Source organism: Canis aureus, chromosome 2 (assembly GCF_053574225.1).
Source record: "Canis aureus isolate CA01 chromosome 2, VMU_Caureus_v.1.0, whole genome shotgun sequence".
In the NCBI taxonomy this organism is placed as follows: Eukaryota; Metazoa; Chordata; class Mammalia; order Carnivora; family Canidae; genus Canis; species Canis aureus.
In genome coordinates, this window is record NC_135612.1 from 44,688,327 (window position 1) to 44,695,450 (window position 7,124).

Sequence of the window (7,124 nt, forward strand, 5' to 3'; positions counted from 1 at the left end):
TTCTAGTAGGGATGGGGACAGGGGGTAAAAGGGGCCAGGGATCATACAGACTAAAACCATGTAGAGGCAAGATTGTGAATGACCTTGTATTCCATATTGTGGAATTAATGGCAGTGGATAACCATGACATTTTTTAAGCACAGGTCAGGGTTGAGGATATGATCATATCTCCTGTTAGATTGTTCGAGTTTTGGGTTATCTCCTGGAGGGAGAAGCTGTAAACCTACTCTAACCCACCCTTGTAGAGAGAATCTTACCCATACTGGAAATCCTAAGTCAAACTCAGCTAGGAACCTCTTGGACTTTGAAAAGTCTTGGGTTCCCTCCCACCCAGGCAATATCTGTATTTTTGCTTTTCTGCAGGAAAAGTTAAAATATCTCATTTTAGATGGGAATTCTCTCCACCCAGGGCATGAAGATATGTGCCACCCAAAATTGTAAAACAAATTTTGTTTGATGTTGGAAAGCCCCCATACATTTAGGGGGCAATTCTCCTGATTGTTCTAGTTTGGGCAGAGAGTGACTATGTTGACATTCCCTAGGCCAAACAGCTGTGGGCAGTGGGGGATTGAACCAGGAGCAAGACAGAACAACAGAAAAATATGAGCCCAAAATGAGAATCAGCTGAGGTTCAGTCACTCAATCAACAAGGAGCTAAGATGGAAATGTGGCACCATACACATGCATAGGAGGAGCACATCATCGGAAGAAACACACGCTACCCCAAAATGCTCCAGTTCATCTCACAAAAACTAGTCGAACCCTGAGGTCCATATGCAAGTCGGTATTGCAACGTGTTTCACTTTTCCAAAACAAATTCTTAAACAATTTTATTAAAATGATATTTTAAAAACCTCGTGCATAGTTACTGACATTTCTTAGAAATGCTTACTCTAGAATTTCTTTTTGTATTTTTAATTATTTTTATTTGTTTGTTATTTACTTTAGGTATTATTATTTTTAACATTTATCCAGAATTCACTCTTGAAAGTACAGTTGGTGCCTCTTCTTGGTGAAGCCTCTTAAAATAGGGAGTCTTCATATTCTGTGCATGATGGATGTCTCTGAAAATAGAAGAACAGCTTGACTGTACGCACATGATTTTGTTGGACTCCTTGGAAATGGGGTCCATGGTCATTAATGAAGAACCTCACTCTTGAGTATCAAAACCATGCCTTACCACAAAGGTAGCACTGGTCTTTACTTGGGGTGTGTTAAAGCCTCAAACAGTGGTCCAGGGCTCTGGGTTCATCACTTCTAGACTCCTGAGATCCGAGAGTTGAAAGAAGAGTGTAAAGGGTCTCAGGAGTTGGCTTTTCTGGGAAAACCCTTAGAGAGAGGTCCCTGCACATCATGGAGATCAAGTACAAGCCACATTTCTTGGAAAAGATATTTGGCAAGAAGAGAGAATCTTCTTGGCATCTCCAATCACTACTGGTAATTCAGATCAAATTGGTACCTATTTCTTTCCTAATTTTTAAAAATATTAAGTATGGGTACCTGGGTGGATTGGCAGTTTAAGACTCTGACTCTTGATTTTCACCCTGGTCATGATCTCCGGGTCATGAGATGGAGCCCCACATTGGGCTCTGTGCTGGGTGTGGAGCCTGCCTACTTAAGATTCTGTCTCTCTCCCTTGGTCCCTCCCCCTACTCGTGCATGATCTCTATCTTTCTCTCTCTAAAAAGAAAAAAAAAATAAAAAACCAGATGTATTTGTACTCATTTTATATTATTGATGAATATGACATTTAGTTTTCAAGTCACAAGTTCTAAGGGTTCTCCACTGGTTTTGTTATGCAAATCAGCATACCAATTTGCAGGTAGGTAATAATTACATGGCTGTCTAAAGATCTCCACAATTTAAACAAGTTCATTGCCATTCTTATCTCTCCCTAGATATATACATTTTTAGGAGATCACTACTCAAGATCGAATTTAAAAGTGCTTCTAGCTTCATGGGACAGTTCTTCTGTTTAGAAAACAACAGAATGTTTGCTGGATTTCTAGTAACTAGATTCTGTTTTGATGGCTTAATCCTGATTTTACAGTCCAATCTTTTCTGGGTAGAGTCCCAAACCTGATTCTGAAAGTTCCTAACTTTACATACAAGGAAAGGAGTTCAAAGCTGATCTCTGATACATCCAAGGTTCATTTGATGTGGGAAACCAGACATATAAACTAGCGTTGTTGCGAATTATATGTTTATCTCCATGAAAGCTGCAGTGAAAAACTCCTGCCAAACCTAACTTAACCACACTGAATTTCATGGTGGAAGTTCCAGTTAAGAGAGTCAAAGATTCCCTGGCTTCTCACCAATCTCTCTATTAATGCATATCCTGACTGTTTTAATATACGTGTGAGAAAGACACTACATTTTGCATTCATAGTTTTTCTTGAGAAAAAGAATTCAGTGAATGTTTTCTTCAGTTCTAAAGCCTTTTTTTTTCAATACAGATACAGAGCTCCTCCTAAAAGGGAACAATATTTTAAATTAATTAGGTACATAGTTTACTTCCAGAGTGAACAAGGCAGCCTGCCGTATTCTGCAAACTTCTTACTCATGTATAGATATCATCTGTATCGCCAGTGTAGTTAGGTCCTTGTGCTATGCTCACAAACAAGATGCTTTTCCAGCCTCTCCAGCAGGATAGAATGCTTCTCATCTTGGAATGGTTTCTATCACTCACCAAGTGTTTATTAAGTACCCATGCACCAGGCACGGGTGTGCAGCAAACAGGTGGAGAAGGAGCCTCAGGGAATTCATAGCCTACTGCAAAGAGAGATCACAAATGAGTTGGAACAATAAGGTGGTGCAATGAGTGTTATGCTTAGAAAGGCCCTTCTCACAATAGGCCATCTCCCCATTGTGCAGAGCTGCTATGGCTTTTCTCCAACGCAGAGAAAGATTCTGAGACAGCTCTTCTAATGTTTGGGTTTTGAATGTCTAGATCCACCTCTGAGCAGTCTGGATGTAGGAGAGAAGATGGTATTAGACTATAGGGCTCAGACCCTGGCTCTGTCATTTTCAGACTATATGACTTGGGCGACTTGGGCCAAGTTACTTAATTTCTCTGTGACTCAGTTTTCACGTCTATAAAATGGGCCTCATGAAAGTACCTATCTCATAAGAATGGTTGTCAAGGTTAAAATATGTAAGAAGCACAATAAGTGTTCTAAGTGTTAGATATCTTTATCTAAAATATCTTAGATATCTAAACATATCTAAGTTTTAGATAGTTTTCTACTAAATAAATATTTGTTAAATGAATGAATAGATCTAGAATCTTTTCTTGTGATCCAAGTAGAATTCAGTGTGATGAATCACATTTTATAAAGAGAGAAAGTGAGTCAAGAGTATTTTAGGGTGTTTATTGTTTCAGTTTTTAAGGTTACAGATAATGAAATTCATCTCTCTTAATTTATGGAGGCAGAAGAAGGACAATAATGAAAGGCGCCTGGGTGGCTCAGTCCCTTAAGTGTCTGCCTTTCGCTCAGGCCTTGATTTCAGGGGTCCTAGGATCGGGCTCAACTTGGGGCTACTACTTAGTAGGGAGCCTACTAAGAAGGAATCTGCTTCTCCCTCTCCCTCTGCCCCTCGTCCTGCCACTCACGGGCACACACACGCGCTCTCTCTCTCTCTTTCTAATAAGTAAATAAAATCTTTAAAAAGAAAGGATAGTAATGAAATACATTATTTCACTTCTAAGGACAACCTCCTCATGAAGAAAAGATTCTTGTCTCTATTTTAGGGGGTTTATGGATCAGGAAACTAGTCTCTATAAGGCTGAGGAACTCTGCAGGCAGTTATGGAAAGCTAGTGAGTCGTGGTGTTGGGATTCAAACTCAAGTCTGGCCAGAAATTGATCTTGCTGCTCCTGGATGAAGATACCTTGCCAGAGGTCAGAGAGAGAAATTAGAGGCACAGTCAGGATTCAAAAGTTCTGCGGTGACCATCAAGATCATGGCTCTGTGGCTCTATTCAGACTAAGCATTCTGTTTTCCTACCTTAAATTCCTTTCTCTACTTGTAAATAACCCTGTTTGCTAATCAAGCAATAGTATCTGTAGATGATTCAACCAAGAAGATTTGGAATTTTCATGTGTTTCATTCATTTCTGGAAATACAGTCATGAATAAGTCACAATCTCATTAACTCTCCTGCTTGCCTTCCAAGCTTGGTTTTTCAAAATCAGAGAGCATTAGAACTTAAAATAATGCCTCATGATTGACTCAGAACAGATCGTTTTATGCCTGCACTATAACTTCAGGAAATGATTAAAATAATCCATATTGGGGCAGCCCCTGTGGCGCAGCGGTTTAGCGCCGCCTTCAGCCCAGTGCGTGATCCTAGAGACCCGGGATCGAGTCCCACGTCAGGCTCCCTGCATGGAGCCTGCTTCTCCCTCTGCCTGTGTCTCTGTCTGTGTGTGTGTGTGTGTGTGTGTGTGTGTGTGTGTCATGAATAAATAAATAAAATCTTTAAAAATAAATAAATAAAAATAAGATAAAATAATCCATAATGGAATAATACCACAACCGGAACTACTTTTTCTTCTAGTTTTTTGTTTTATTGAGAAACTCTTGATATATAAAAACATAAAATTATAGCCATTGTTCTTTTTAAATCGTATTATTACATAATTTGGGAGCCAAATAGAAAACTTGTGAAATCCAGTGGTGATTGTTCAGTGTTCTGTAGTTTGTTGTTTATTTAGGGATGGAGGTGTACATCTCATTTGGGGGAGAGATGTTAAGATAATTGTGTCAATGGCTTCAGTTCTGGGATCCCTGGGTGGCGCAGCGGTTTGGCGCCTGCCTTTGGCCCAGGGCGCGATCCTGGAGACCCGGGATCGAATCCCACGTCAGGCTCCCGGTGCATGGAGCCTGCTTCTCCCTCTGCCTGTGTCTCTGCCTCTCTCTCTCTCTCTCCGTGTGACTATCATGAATAAATAAATTAAAAAAAAAAAAAAAACAAAGAGTAGTTTAAAAAAAAAATGGCTTCAGTTCTGAGCTAAAAAATGAACTGTGACCATATTTCTATTTCTAGGATGCCCAGAGCAGGAATAAATTTTAGAAACTTAGGAAAGTTTTTGTTTTTTGTTTTTTTAAAGATTTTATCTACTTATTCATGAAAGACACAGAGAGAGGCAGAGACATAGGTAGAGGGAGAAGTAGGTTCCCTGCGGGGATGCTGGTGGGGGACTCCATCCCAGGATCCCGACCTGAGCCAAAGGCAGATGCTCAACACTGAGCCAGCCACCCAGGTGCCCCAGAAGTTGGGAAAGTTAAGAATTGGCCATGGGTGCATTTTCTTTCAAGTCTGCACATCCAAAAATACAAGAATATGTTAGGAATCCCAGAAACATTTATTAATTGAGTACATGAATGAATACAGACTTGAGATCAACTTAATAAACCCAGAATTTGCACAGTAACACTTTTAATATATGTTGTAATTTGATCTTATTTTAGAATATGTTATATATGTTGCTACATAGCAAGTATAAAGGAAACATGCCTATAAGCCTTCTCTAATGTTCTATTTGTCTAATGCTTCAACTGCTAATAGAGCATACGAGGTAAATTAATTACAGTTTTTTTCCAGCACAAAAATAGATTTATTAAACATAGCTTTAGAATTGGTCACATTTTGGCATCTTCACATTTTAGACCTCTCTGGTTATTTCTCTATGTAGGCAAGTGAATGGAGAAATCTGCACCCATAAGGCCAGCATTTTGAAAGAGAACATTCCTAACGGCATGTGAGATTTTGCACCTGTAATTATTTTGGGGTACAAAATTGGCTACACCAATAATTGCTCCTATAAACAGCTAATTGTAGCTGCTGTTAGCCACTTGTGGGTGTAATTAGCTGCTTGCCCTTAATCTTCATGGAATGCCCAATTCTCCCTATAATTAGTCAATTGTAGATGCTGTTACTTTCACAAGAGAGGAAAGACTGGATTATCTCCCTTAAAAATTGTGAGATCAAATCTTTACATTTAAATCTCAGTTTATAGAAAGTGTGAAGAGAAATGATCCCACTCGTAAAATGGATTAGAGATAGCTTCAGTCTCCCTGTCTGTCTCTTAGAGACTGCATGCCCAACAGATGCTACAGGGGCATCTTTACCACAAAATTTATTTTCGTCTATGTAGTGTTAGCTGGTATTATTATTTTAATTTCTTAATAATTGTACTCCTACTGGAAATGTGCACAAAATATGTAAGGTTTCTCTGGGCACTCACATAATAAAATTCTGCTATAAAGAGCCCCAACTTACAGAGGTTTGTTTATACAACGGGTTTACAAAGCTTAACAAATCTAGAGGCAGAACATCTGAACGTCTGAATTAAAACTTCAGCTCTCGTTGGCTGACTGCATGGCTGTGGGTGAGCTACTTAACTTTGCTAGCCTTAATATTCTCCTCCATAAAGTGGGGACAACGACTCCTCTGCCCGTCTGGGTGAGAACTGCACAGTGCCCAAACACATGCGTAACCATCCCAGGCACTTGAGGAATATTTCTTACTATAGCAAGTGTAATTCAATTCTTCAGGCTTTTTGTAAAGCATGGCATCCTTTCCCAGTATAGTGCTGAAATTCAGTTTTGCTATTTGCTCCAAAAATGGGAGCTACCATACAAAATTAAAATTCTCTCTAGCCATTACCTGTTTCCTCTTCTGTGGATTTTTAGAATCATAGAATTTTCTTTTTTTAAAAGCATGGATATTTTCAAATGGCAAATCTTAGTAGAGTGTAATTAATTTTAGGCTATTACTCTGACATGATAGTTGTGCATATATATATTCTATACTGTAACACATTGTACATATGAATATGAACTTGTATTGTGTGGGTATCATCACTCTCTGAAGTCACAAAGGATTCTCAGAATTCTAACCTTTACACCATCTTTGTGAGCCAAATGCCCCTCCCAAGTAAGGGAAAGGGTAAGATACAGAAAACTGTCCAGGATGTGAGCCATGGGGCTGACAACAGAATCCCAGGCTTCATCCAAGTGTGGCTTTTCCTATTATTTAATTCTGGGAAGAAAACTCTAAAGTGTTCTACCACTCTTGGGATAATTTGAATCTTAACTTTAAACTATAGCATTTCTGTTA

The 7,124-nt window shown here is 39.1% G+C and overlaps 1 long non-coding RNA gene across 1 annotated transcript; it reads right to left on the reverse strand.

Annotated features, from left to right (window-relative positions):
* Positions 1–916: 916 nt before the first annotated feature.
* Positions 917–6,811, reverse strand: LOC144290585 (uncharacterized). The gene is made up of 3 exons (XR_013358167.1): positions 6,672–6,811; positions 2,690–2,772; positions 917–1,064 (listed from the first exon to the last, which is right to left on the reverse strand). It is a non-coding gene; the product is annotated as an uncharacterized LOC144290585 (long non-coding RNA).
* Between the last annotated feature and the right edge of the window lie 313 nt (positions 6,812–7,124).